The sequence below is a fragment of the Sorex araneus genome, chromosome 1, assembly GCF_027595985.1.
Source record: "Sorex araneus isolate mSorAra2 chromosome 1, mSorAra2.pri, whole genome shotgun sequence".
NCBI lineage: Eukaryota > Metazoa > Chordata > Mammalia > Eulipotyphla > Soricidae > Sorex > Sorex araneus.
The window spans coordinates 76,206,519-76,220,910 of NC_073302.1; the positions used below are offsets into that span (position 1 = coordinate 76,206,519).

A 14,392-nucleotide genomic window follows, 5' to 3' on the forward strand; every position below is an offset into this window, starting at 1 on the left:
CAAAAATAGTGGTTTAATAAATTTAATGGTTAGTGTTCTATTTGGAAATTACACTTCTAACTTTTCTAAGATTCTTTATGTGAAAATAAAACTTACATAAAAAGAAGTAAATGCCAGTAGACACTAAGTTTTTATTTCTCTGAATGAGTGTAGTCTTTTGTAATTCTCAAAAAATTCTTTTAGTGCCCCACTAAAACTTCTTAGAATTACTGGGCTTTGGAACTAGATAGAACTGCAGTGAAATCACAGCCTCATCTTCTAGTTGTCTAGCCTTAGACACATTACTTCTCTGCTTCTTCACTGTACTATCTTTTAACACTGTAGAGTTGCTGGGAACATTAATGTGACATCTGAATTCCAGGCATATTAGACGCAAAGATCTTTTTACATGTTTGCCTTTGTGCACTCCTTCTCTATTGGTACTATCTTCCACTTCCCTTACAAACATAATTTAAGCAAAACTTTCTCTCCCCGCCCCTGCACACCCACCCCACTCATCAGTGCTCAGGGCACCTAATAGCAAGGCAAGCACCTTAATCTCTGTACTATGTCTCTGGCTGACTATTTTTCTTTTAAAAGCTGTTATTTTAATCGTCTTTCCTAGAGTCTTCCCTGTTGACCCATTTAGATTAATGTCTCCAGTGTAATTTGTATCTATCTGCATGTGAATTATTAGGACATGGATTGTGGTTCTAACAACAATAAAAACAAAAGCAGCAGCCATTACCCAGGGGATTTTTTTCTTTCTTGGGCTTTGGCTTTTGGGCAACACCTGACTGTGTTGCTCAAGGGACCGGATGCAGCACTGAAGATAGAACCTGGGTCAGCCATGCGTAAAGCAAGCAACAAAGCAAGCATTACAGTCTCTGTACTCTTTAACACCTACTCTTAAGGGAATTGCATTAGTATATCCTTTATGTATTATTTAAAAAAATTGTTTTGGGGTCACATCTGGCAATATTCAGGGGCTACTTCTGGTTCTACATTCAAGAATTATTCCTGGTGCTCAGGGAACCATATGGGATCAGGAATTGACCTCAGGTGGACTGCGTGAAAGCCCTTGCCTGCTGTATTAATACTCTAGTCCCTGAGATGATTTTTACAAGTCTTTTCATTCCTTTGTTAATAAATATTTATTAATAAAAAGCTATACTGAGGTCTACAGAAAACCTCTACACTGTATTTAAACTGTGACATTTGGCATAAATTTGCCAACACAAGTTAGAGATTACTATTATTTTCTTGCTAATAACTGATGTACAGAAAATAATCTCTTATTTTGGGGGATGGAAATGGCTAGGCTAAAGAGTGAAAAGTATCAGTGCACCAAGCAGGATTCTAATCAGAAACAATGTATCTTGGGTCACAGTTTGCAGATGGAAAATTTTACTGTAAAAATTATTTAAACTGATACTCATTTTTCTTAAGTTTAAGATTTTAATTTTTAAAGCATCTAAATATAAATTCATGTCATTTATTGTGATTGATGAACAGTTAATACTTTCTATGTGTTTCTGGGGGCATCTATTTACTTAAAGGTTTGTTGAGATTGGAATGGAGACTTGCCTAGAGAAGGTTAGATTATTTCAATCCCTGCTTTTTCCTTCATCCTGACCTATATTATATATACAGCTAATTTCATAATCCTATACTTTTAATGTGATTATACCCTAAAAATCAGCCTGAAATATCCCAAGACACTTAGAGAAGCTTTATTGAGGCATTATGACTTACAAAGTTATTCATAGCTGAATTTCAGTCATACAATGTTCCAGCATCAATCTCATCACCAGCATCAACTTTCCTCCACCTATATCCCCAATTTGCCTCTCATTCATAGCCTGCGTCCTTGATGAGCATATTTTAACGTTTGGTTATTGTAGTTGGATCACAAGTTTCACTTTCAATTTGTTCCATGATTTAGATATACAGATATACTACACTTCTAAATTGCTAATGTGTGTGAGGTCCCTGCCACAGCTACCAATCTCCGCCTCTTCTTAGTTCCTCTCAGTTTCTTGGTGCTTTGGGGAGCCACACTTGGCAATGTACAAGATTTACTCCTGGCTTTTGCATCCAGAAATCACTCCTAATGGGGGTCGGGGACCATGTCCTATGTAAGGTGAGGCTCTCTACTCCCACCCACCCAAGACTTTCTTTAGAAGTATGATTTTTGTTTGTTTCGGGTTACACCCAGCAGTGCTCAGGGGACCCTAGACAGTGCCAGGGTTAAACCTAGGTTGATGCAATGCAAGTGCCTTAACAACAATACTGTCTCTGACTCAGAAGGTGCATTTTGTCTGTTGTTTGGGGGCCATGTCCTGTGGTGCTCAAGGCTTACTGGCTCTGGCTTCCAGCCCTGAGCTCAGGGATTACAATTGGAGGTGATCTGGGGACGATATGAAGGGCGGGGCGGGGGGGGGGGGGGATTGAATCCAGTCAGTTGCATACAAGGTAAATGCCCTCTCTGCTGTATTATCTCTCCAGCCCTAGAAAGAGCATTTTGGAGAGTAAAGATTAACTCTATTGTCAGTTCCAGTTCTAGTACTTCCTCTATAGGCTCCAAGAAACTTAACTGGAGAAAACTGAAATAAAGTCATTACTAATGTAATAGTTTGTATACCAAAGGTGATGTTCTAACACTATAACAAGATACCTATTTTTATTTTTGTAATTTAAAGAGTCAACATTAGCAAAATAAGGGGGTGGGAGAAAGAAGCATGGGAAAATATACCTAAATGTAGGCAGATACAATTCAAATTCTATTTGAATTTCCGTCAATATAAAATTCTTTCTCAATAAATCTGCCTGAGATGACTTCAAAAATTTGAAAGGTTAAAAAGTAGTATACCTTGGGTGACAGACCTGGCTCAGAGGGCAAGAATGCATATTTTGCACGTTGAAGTCTGGGTTTGATCCCCAGCATCACAGTCATCCAAGTCACATGGGAACATCCTCTAAGTCTGGTATCATTTTAGTATCACTGATATCATCCCCAAAACAAGTAAGGTGGTAGGCCCATGACTGCACTGACAAGTTCGTCCCACTCATCTTCAAGGTGGAACAAACTGGGTGCTAGGGAGACAGAGATTAAGATACTTGTCTTGAGCATGACTGACCCCCAGTTCAATCCTCACTGACCCCTAGTTCAATCTTCAGTATTTCCCCCAAGTACTGCAAGAGTGAGCACTCTGGGTGTGGCCCAAACCTCCTCCCCTACAAAATATCAACTCATGGCAGAGATTATTACACAGTGATAAATGCTATGAAAATTAAGTATAGTGTGTTACATGAGAACTAAGTTTGGGTGGGGGGAAGAGCTAGGTGTTATCTTTGCACTCCTTATCTTGTTATCTCCTTTTATTTAATAACACTTTTCTCAGGTTATCATCCTTTTGCACATGAGGAAAACTCGGCTTCAAGTTGTTAAGTCAATTAACTCCTCCAAGTTCACAGAACTTACTAAGTGGGAGAGCTAGGAATACAGGTTTAAGACTATACTCTGTCTACTCTCCCAAGATTCTGCTAATACTTGTGTGACTAACGCCCTCACTGAACATTCTCTTCATTTCTTCCCTTAGGGTAGGTTAGAGACCCTAACCACCACGGTGAAGTCTCATGCCATGTCCCCCATTTACATGATTTTCATTTGTGGCTCCCTTGGAATATCCTAAAGCACAGGTTCCCAAACTTTATTTTTTGGGTGGAAGGAGGGGAGTGGAGCAGGGCAACTGGTGGATAAAACAATGTATCTAAATTTTAATTTAAGATTGTAAAAATAGTATTTCCTCAAAAGAAATCTTAGGTCACCGTGGGAAGACATTTACCAAGGAAAGTAACTGTAGACTTTCACATAAATACAAGAAAATGACTATTTAATATCAAATGGGACTAGGTTGACACAAGAAATCAAAGACTTGATGAAGAGCAATTGTTTGTTTTCTAGGTAGATTACTTAAGTATTTTACAATTTGCTATTAAAAGCAAACTAAAGAAGGAAATTTTTGTTGATTAAAATTAAGCTTAGCTTTACAGAAGCACACTGACTATATTTAAAAAGCTTATTTTGGAGAGCCTGGCAAGCTACCCGTGGCTTATTGGCTATGCCAAAAACAGCAACAATAAGTCTCACAATGAGAGACGTTACTGGTGCCTGCTTGAACAAATCGATGAGCAACAGGATGACAGTGATTTTGGAAGACCGTAATGAGAGTAGAGGGTAGTGCATATGGTTCCCTGAGCCTGCCATGAGTGATCCCTAATAGTTCTCAGCACTTCCAGATATCGCTCCAAGACAAAACAAATGCTATTTTTAATCCTTATAACAATTTTATTTAATCGCAAATTTTATATGTTTGATCAAACATAAAATTTCTTTTGTAATATTCATATACCTTTTTATACCTCTCTTCTTTACATTCCTTTATCTTTCCTCTCATTCTGCAGTAAGCAGGAAAGGCAAACCGTGTTTCAGAAGATGGGGAATATTCCTACATTCATCTGTTGTTAACACCATGTCTTTTTTTTTTGCTTTTTGGGTCACACCCAGCGATGCTCAGGGGTTACTCCTGGCTTTGCACTCAATAATTGCTCCTGGCAGTGCTTGGGGGACCATATGGGATGCCGGGGATCGAACCGAGGTTGGCCGCGTGCAAGGCAAACGCCCTACCCGCTGTGCTATCGCTCCGGCCCCAACACCATGTCTTATCTTGTGGAAAGGAACAAAATCATACACCTACTTTGTCAAAGGAAAGAATGAAGAACCAAGACCAAAACAAAGTGTTTAGAAATTATACCTCTAAAAATAGCAAAAGATAAAATCTCAAACACTAAAAATGATAAATATTTCCTTCTTCCTAATATAACTAGAATTTCATGTGTATTGAACTTTACTGTACTACTTGTTTTTGGGCTTCCAGAAAATACCTAACATGATTAGCAATGATAATATAAAGTTTACTTCCTCAGAGCATTCAAAATAAAACATGTCTTGCTTCTTTGAATAACATTTATATTATTAAAGACAAACCAAAATCCTGTAAGACATTCTTTATGGTTTGTAGATATCTTAATAAAATTCATTATACCATTTTCTCTGAGAACACTCAAACTGTATGGATTCCAAAACCCAGTTACAATTTTTAAAAAGGATAAGAATGAAAGAGTGCTAAGTTCTAATTTTGCTACAAAGGAATATTTATTATTACATAAATATTTTTGTTGCTGGTTTTGGGACAACACTTGGTTGTGCTCAGGACTTACTCCTGAAAATACTCAGGGAACTACATGTGGTGCCAGAGATCGAACTGGAGTTAGCTATGGACAAGGAAAGGATCTTAACCCCTGAACTATCTTTCCAGTCTACTACAAAGCAATATTACAAACAAAACACAATCTATAATTCCATATGAAGAACATTAAGATGAAAAAGAACATTATCTTAATATAAAGGGTAGTCATCTTTGAGTAAATTCAGATTCACAGATATGTCACAGGAAACTAGTACTAAGTGAATTGAATTTAAGACTTAAAATGTGAAAAAAAAAGTGGTAAAAAGTTTGAAATAAGCATAACAGAATCTAATCTTGCAGCAGTGTTTACAACAGCCACAATCTGGAAAAAACCAGAGTGCCCCCAAAGAGATGACTAGTTAAAGAAACTCTGGTACATCTACACAATGGAATACTATGCAGCTGTCAGAAAACATGAAGTCATAAAATTTGCATATAAGTGGATCAATATGGAAAGTATCATGTTGAGTGAAATCAGTCAGAAAGAAAGAGACAGACATAGAAAGATTGCACTCATGTGGAATATAAAGTAGCTGAGAGGTACAAGCTTGTAATGATGCAATTTCTGGCAGATATTTCTCTGGACTTAGTTACTAAAATACAGAAATCCAAAACCACACGGCTGCTCGACCTCATATCTCTTCATTCTCAGCAATGGAAAACAAATTATCAAATGCTTCCTTTTCAGCAGGTCCGACTTTGGGGGGAGAAACTCCAAACAATAATAGTGAGTTTTTTGTTGAAATATTGAATGTAATCAAAGTAAAGTGAAAGTAAAGTGAAATTTATCAGTTACACAGGCGGGGTGGGGGTATACTGTGATTCTTGGTGTTGGAATATGTGCACTGGTGAAGGGATGGGTGTTCGAGCATTGTATAACTGAGACTTAAACCTGAAAGCTTTGTAACGTTCCACATGGTGATTCAATAAAAGAATACATTTAAAAAAGAAAAAAAAACAGAATCTAATCTCAGGATAGAGAAGGAAAAAGCACCATCATAAAAGGATGATAAAACTGACATTAAAGTTAATAATTTTTTTTTAAAAAAAGTCTACAAGAAGGTATTTGTGAAACAGCAACAAATACTGTTATCCAGAATATAACATAAATCAGTGTTCTCAACTACTGGACTAACTACAGAGTGACATGTGACATGTGACAACATTTCATACTCCTCAGAGTGGCAAATCTCAACAAATTTAAAGTATACGGAAAGTGTGGGGGCAGAAAATAGTACAGGCTTCTGGGTTTGATTCTGGAGCACTGAAAGGCACAACCATTCATCAAGAACCATCAAGAGTGACCCCCTGAGAATATATTCTGGAGAGGCAAAATAGTAAAAATGACATCTGACTTGTATGTTCATTGCTGCACTTTACAATAGCCAAAATCTGGAAAAAACCCGAGTGCCCAAGAACAGATGACTGGTTAAAGAAGCTTTGGTACATTTATTGGTATATCTACACAATGGAACATTATGGAGCTGTTAAAAAAAGATGAAATCATGAAATCTGCATATAAGTGGATCAACATGGAGAGTATCATGTTAAGTGAAATGAGTCAGAAAGAGAAGGACAAACATAGAAAGACTGCACTCATCTATGGAATATAAAGTAACAGAATAGAAGACTAACACCCCCCAAATGGTAGAGATAATGTCCAGGAGGCTTGCCCCACTTCTTGGAAGCGGGCCTCACATGCTGGGGGAAAAGGCAGCTCAGATAGAGAAAAGAACACCAAGTAAAGGGTGTCGGGAGGACCCACTCGTGCTGGGAGATACGATCTGAAAATAGACTACAGACCAAACATGATGGCCACTCAACACATCTCACAAAGATCACAACATCCAAAAGGAGAGAGATAACAAAAGGGAATGCCCTGCCACAGAGGCTGGGTGGGGTAGGGATATATGGGATGGGTTGGTGGGAGGGCTCCTGGGATCACTGGTGGTGGAGAATGGGCACTGGTGGAGGGATTAGTACTCGATCACTGTATGACTGAAACGCAAACACGAAAATTTATAAGTATGTAACTGTGCCTCATGGTGATTCACTACCACCACCACTACTACTACTACTACTACTACTACTACTATTACTACTACTACTACTAAAGAGTGACCCCCTGAACACTGGGAGGTTAAAAAAAAAGAAAGAAATATAAGTAAATACAAAACTAGAAAGTTTTTATTCAATATGTTCTCTACCACTAATTACTGAAAACTATTTGAGACAAAATATTTAATAAAGTTGCTCAGACCCAGTGCTCTAGCCATTTATTGCTAGATATCCATCCTAGGGCAAGCTTTCTAGTTTTTATAAACAATGGGGGCTGGGCAGCAGGGGAAGGATCTATTGAATAGCTGCTCCCCACACTCCTGGTATACAAAGATAATGTCCCATGTCCCGATACTTCTGAAGGTACTCCTTTACGAAACTAGCACGGAAAAATAAGGTCAGATATTTTACAAATAGATTTATCAACAAAGTATATTTCAGTACAAATGAAGGCTTTTAAGAATGCATTCACTCAGGCCAAATGGAACAGAACTGAGAGTCCAGAGGTTAATTCTCAGATATATGAACAGTTACAACAAAGCAGATGCATTCCGATAAGCATGGAAAGCCTCTACAACAAATGGTGTGGGATGTGGGTAGTCACATTCAAAACAAATGAAAATGGACCTCTATCTCAAACCATAAACAAAAGTCCATTCAAAACAGCTTAGATGCCTCAAGATTAGACCCAAGTCTATATAGTACACTGAGGAAAATATAGGCATTGATGCTGACCTTACAGGAGTCTTGATTTGCTCCAAATGGCAAGATAAAAAGAGAAAATAAATTAGGGGAGATGGGTCAAAGGGCTAGAGAACATGGGGAGACCTCATGTCTAGTCCCAGCACCATACTGTCCCCCAGTACTAACAGAGGTAGCAACAACAGGCCCCAACTAAATACAACAAATAAGACTAAATACACAAATGAGACTACATCAAACTGGAAAATTTCTTTCCTGTGAAACTATGTCTAAAAATCAACATACTCACTGAATGTGGAAAAATATTAGCATATCATCTATATGGCTAATACACAATATAAAGCACTCACAAAGTTGAGCAGCCCCATCACAAAAAGGGAAGCCTATGTGAAAACTTCCTCATGGGGGGCATACAGATGGCCAGGCATATAGAAAATGTTCACTGTGACCAGTTATAAGGGAAATGCACATCAAAACAGTGAAATGAATACAAGTCTCACATGAGCATACTAAAAAGTTGGGGAACAGTCAGTCCTGACTGGGATGTAGTAAAAAGGAACCCTTACACTGGTATGACTGCTGTCTGGTTCTGCCTCTACGGAAAACAGTATGGAAACGTCTCAAAAAATTAAACAGAACTTCCATATGACCCAATGACTCTGCTCCTGGGCATTTATCCAAAGAACACAAAAACATTAACTTGAAAAGATATAAACATACCTATGTTCACTGCAAGTGCTATTAACAAGAATCAAGATCTGGAAACAATCCAAGTGTACAACAACAAATGAGTGGGCAATGCACTTGTGGCATATATACATAATGGAATACTATTCAGATATGAGACAAGACCAAATATGGCACTTTGCTACCACTTGGATAGAATCAAAGAGCATTATATTCAATGAATTAAATAAGAAGCAATAAAACAAATAAATACCAGATCATCTCATTCATGTGTGGAGTATAAAGAAACAAGGCCAGGGGATAGACCATGGTGAATGAAAACCCAGAGATAATGCTAATACCTGAGGAAGCCAAAGTGGAAAGAGAGAGAGAGAGAGAAAAAAGGACAAAGATACAGTGGTGGAGAAACATTAGCACTCTGGTGGTGGGTGCAGTACTGTAACACTGTAAGCTTAGAATATGACTATAACTTGCACACGAATATAATGATAAAAAAAATCAGTAAAATTTTTTATAATAAATACCAATCACTGTAAAGAGAGAAGAATGCATTTTTACTTTTAAACCTTACTAGTAATATATATTTAGAAAAATGATGCCTCACCAACAATGGTACCATACATATTTGAATGACCTTATCAACACCTGTTTTCATCTGCATTAGCAGCTGCACTACTACTCAATGGTGCAAGGCATGACTACCATCTCTTCCAGGACTGCTCTTAGATTTAAAATGAGCATTTGTGATTTTTTTTTTTTTGGTTTGTTTCTTGGGGGTTCAGGGCAGTCTGTTTTTTTGGCCCACATCTGGTGCTTAGGGTTTAGTCCTGACTAATGCTCAGGAATCACTCCTGGTAGTTCTCAGGGGACTATATGCAGTGCCAGGAATTAAGCCTAGTTGGTCATGTGCAAGGCAAGCACCTTACCCACTGTGCTATATACCTGGCCCTGCACATGTGAATCTGATTAAAATTGAGCCTCAAGAAGCTGGGGAAATAGCACAGTGGGTAAGGCTCTCACTTTGCATGCAGCCCATCTGAATTTGATCCTCAACATCCCATATGATCCCAGGGGGCACTGCCAGGAGTGATTCCTTGAGTGCAGAGTCAGGACTAGCCTCTGAGCATCACTGGGCTTGGCCTCTCAAACAACATAGAAGAACTATCACACTAGGGATAAGAGGTAGAAGAGCGGGTAAGGTACTTGCCTTACATGCAGCCAACCGAGGTTCGGCGCCCAGAACTACATATGGTGCCGTAAGTATTGCCAGGAATATCTCTGAGCACAGCCAGGTGTGGCCCAAAACCAAAAGAGCAAAGAAAAAGAATACCAAGACAAGGCCAGAGAGACAGCTAGGAACAACCTCTGAGCACAGACCCAGGAATAAGCCCTAAGTACTTTTAGGTGTGGCTCCAAAACAATAAATAAATAAAATAAAATAAAATAAAATAAAATTGAAGCTCTAAGGTTCTGGTTTCTAATAGCACTCAGAATTTTGATGTTGCTGGTCAACTATAAAACTTGGTAATACTATCCTGTAAGATAGTGTGGTTGAGTCAAGCAGTATTATAAATGACTTATTTATTACTTGAGTACAACCATTACTTTCTTTAATATATGAATGTAAGTTAACAAACATCAACTCCATTTCAGGGCAATTTTGGGACACTGAGAGAAGTTGTAAAGTACATCTGGTAACAGGATCTAGAATCACTATCCTAGGGCAGGATTTCCTCAACTTTTTCCACTCCTGACCTCTTTTTGACTGAAAATTGTTACTGATCTTGAGTATGGAAAAAAAGATGCACAAATAAAATATTTACTGAATAAAACTAAGTCAAATTTACTTTAAAACAAACTTTTGCAACACTCCGTACCCCCACTCCATATTCAGTTACCTAACTGACACCCACACACAGGTTAAGAAATTAGACCCTAGGGAACAGAGATTAGTACTGGGACTAAGGCACTTGCCTTGCATGCAGTTGGATCTCTAACACCAATTTAGAGTATCTTCCTCCATGCACTATCAGCAGTGATCCCTTATCATCACTGGGTATGGTCCCAAAACAAACAAAAAAACTAGACCCAGAAAAAGCCTGCACACCTTCAAAGTAAACAGATACAAGACTAATTCCACAACACTTTTCAAACATGCAAACAATTGGCAACAACTAATATGATCAGCTGATACCTGACAACAGCCATATAACGACACACTATGCAGTAGTAAAAATAAACTTAGCTACCTGTATAAACATAAACAAATTTTGGCAAGTTGAAAGAAAGCAAGCTATAAATAAAAAAAAATTATTTAAAGGGCCTTCCAACAAAGCAAAACTATACGATGCTCATAAACACAAGACTAGGAAGGATATATGTCAATTTTGGGGTAGTGATGGGGTAACTGGATAGAGCAAATAGGTCTTATGAGGCAACAAAGTACTGAGGAAACTATTTTATAGTTTTATTTCTTCAGCAGATCATAGTACATGAATATTCGATATAGTGTATGTTGCCAAGATTTACAGTGCTGCATTTTTTCTTATTTCAACCACAATAGCAAAATCTGCCTTGGACTATGTAACTATTTTAAGAATACTATTTAAAAGCAAAGGATTCAGGACCAGATATCAAAAGACACTTCTCCGGACTGTCCTTATTTCATCTGAAAAGTGACTTAGGACATAAGTTTCCCTCTCCAACTCACAAAGCTCCTTTGAGAGGCAAATAAGACAAAGCATGTGAGAAGGTTTTACAGGGTAGTAAATATAGGAGCAGTTTCTGGGAATTAAGAGCAAACCCTTGAATGTATTACAAATGAAAGCTTCCTGTAAGGAAACAATCAAGTGTCTACAGAGATAGCTCAAAGGGTAGAGCACATGTTCTCCATATAGGTGACCTGAGTTTAATCAGTCCTAGGAGCACTCCCAGGAATAGCCCCCCAAAACCAAATCAAAAAATAAAAAATAAATAAAATCAATCAAAGTAATCTGTCACTCTATCCAACTGCCATTATTGATTGTAGAAATTCAACCATGATCAAAACACTAAAAGCTGAAGTTTATCAAATCCTATGGGCTATCAATTTCCCATTGTTTTCTTTAGTCAATTCTTCACTAAGGCACTGAAATTTGTAATATTATTACAAGAGAATTGCACTAAAAATTACTTATAATTAAGAAAATGTCCCATAAGCAGAATAACTGTTGACTCTCACTGGCCTTTCTATAAAGTGAGCAGGTGGCATATTTTATTAGCCCTGTATTACAGATGGAGAAACTGACTCAGATGTGGGTTAGTTTGCCTGGAGTTGTAGAACAATTCAGTGACAGAACTTGGAACAGACACTAATTGCCTAACTCTTGTGCGTTCATTAAGCTACCAAAAACATTATTTTGCCATGATGCTTCATGGTGATTTTGCTTGTCACAGATAATAGAAAATTCTTTTTTAGATGACGTTTCATATAAACTTCATTCAAAATGGGCAGATACTCAACAAAACAAGCCACTTAACTACAGTGTACACAGCAAGGAACAAAATTAAACAGCCTAGCCAGCTAAAAATCCAACCCAATCCTTGCCATTTAACCTTATTAATACTAGAGTAAAAGTCAAAATAAGGGCAAAGGTGCTATTCACTACCGGATTTTCTTTGATTAGTTGAAAGAGAACTAGTTGTGAACCATTCTACCTCTCCTACCTTCAAAATAAAACTTCACCAACAAGCAGAGTGGGGCAGGACAAATTAGAAGAATGGTGATTATGATAATTAGCAAAATTATTGTCTATGATAAGACATTAGATGTCAGCCAAATCAACTTATCATATACATATAAACAAATTCTTCATGGAAAAAATCTCATTTTCTTATGGTTTCCCAGCTCATGTAAACAGATGACATGTTCAGATTCATTCGTTTCAAACGCTAACACAGATCCTGAAAATTCTTATTGGAGCCTTTAAGAAGATCAATAAATCATACTGTGAATCATATATTATATAATAGAAATAGCTTTTCATAAGCAGCTAAAATCTAAAGGTCTCCCTTTTTGTACTGTTATGTATTATTTTGCTTAAAATGCAAAAACTGAGAGCATCTTTGAAACACACACACACACACACACACACGCACGCACGCACACCCTGGGATTGGCAGACTACACACACACACACACACACACACACACACACACAGCCCCCCCATGCCCCCCCCCCCGCGCCCGACCCCCGGGATTGGCAGACTTCTCACCAGGGATCAAGCCCAAACCACGTCTTTTCCCAAGAAGCCGGGAATCGAACTCCTAGGTCTTCAGAGCGGTACAATCCAACTTGATAGAACTTTACTGTGTGTTTTTAAAAAATCCAACCGTGGGTGGGGTGGGAGAGTGGGGGTAGAAAATAATCTAATTTTCTACCGGGAGAACCATCCCGGATAAAGCTTCCCTACCGCGGGAAAACAGGTTGAGGTTCAAGTCTCAGCAGCCAGACAAAAAGAAGCCGAGCACGGCCCGACCGGAATACACAAACCAGCACGCACGGTGCAGATTTCATCTCAGATCGAGGCTGGCACACGAGGGCATTCCGGAGAACGCTCGCAGGCATCGCAGAGCTCCCAGAAGGAGGCACGGCGGGGGAGGTGCACCCCAGCCCGGGTCTGGGTCCAGCGCGGTGCAAAAGCCACAAGAGCGACCCGAGACCCCCCTCCCCGGCCCCCGACGCCCCCGACCTCAGGAGACCGCGGGAGCCTTCACATCCGGCTCTTTCACGAACCGCCGGGCGATCGCTCGCCAAAGACACCGACCCGATCGCGAGTGGCTTCTCGCCTTCCCCGGGCGCCGAGAGGGATCCCGGTCGCCAACAACAAAGACGCCTCCCTCTCCCCTCCCCCCACCAGTCTCGGGCCCGTCCCTCCCGCGCTGCGGCTCCCGGCCTAGCGCCCCCTCCCCGGACCCCGCCGCCGCGCCCCGGCCTCGCGCCGACTCACGCACCTGCACCGGAGGGGCCCCGCGGTCGAGGCGTGAGGCACAAAAGGGCACAGGGAGAATGTCGGCCGCCGCGTCGTCCTCGACGAGGGGCGAGCCGCGCGGCCACCGCCGCCGGTGGACTCTCCCGACCTGCGGGCGGGACCGGCCGCGGCGGGGACGAGGGCTGCAGCCCCCGGCGGCGCCGGCAGGAGAAAGGACAGAGGCGCCCAGAGGGGCTGGCGCGCGCTCCCGGCTCTCGCCTCGCCCCGGCCCTGCTCCGCCACCACAGCTCGCGTTCTGCTGACTAACGGCTCCGGCGCCGGGCGCTGGAGCGGCTGTGGCCGCCGCTGGGGTCGGCTGCTCTCGGGCCTCAGGTCCCGCGCGGCCGTGGTCGCAGCCACCGCCGCTGCCACCTCCCTTTCTGGCACCGCAGACGCCAACGAGACCCTTGCCAGGTCTTTCTTCTCTTTAATCCTCCTGGCTGGACTCCTCCTCTGCCTGCCACCTGCGGGGCTCGCTCTCGTGGCGGGATGGAGGCGGAGAGGGTGTCGAGGGGCGAGCCCGGAGTTCGCTAACCCAGGAGTTGGTCACTGACTGGACGTAAGTCCCCGAGCTGACCCGGGCTCCAGCCTGCGCGCTGGCTGAGGGGAGGGACACCTCCCAGTTTAGCCGACTTCCACCAATC

The 14,392-nt window shown here is 40.8% G+C and overlaps 1 protein-coding gene across 1 annotated transcript in view; it reads right to left on the minus strand.

Moving 5' to 3' along the window:
• ABHD17B (abhydrolase domain containing 17B, depalmitoylase) overlaps positions 1 to 14,325 on the minus strand; it is a 56,580-nt gene extending 42,255 nt beyond the window's left edge. The window contains exon 1 of the mRNA XM_004600112.2: positions 13,732 to 14,325. The gene's annotated coding sequence lies outside the window, so the exon portion shown is untranslated. The remainder of the gene's footprint in view (positions 1 to 13,731) is intronic.
• Positions 14,326 to 14,392: the final 67 nt, after the last annotated feature.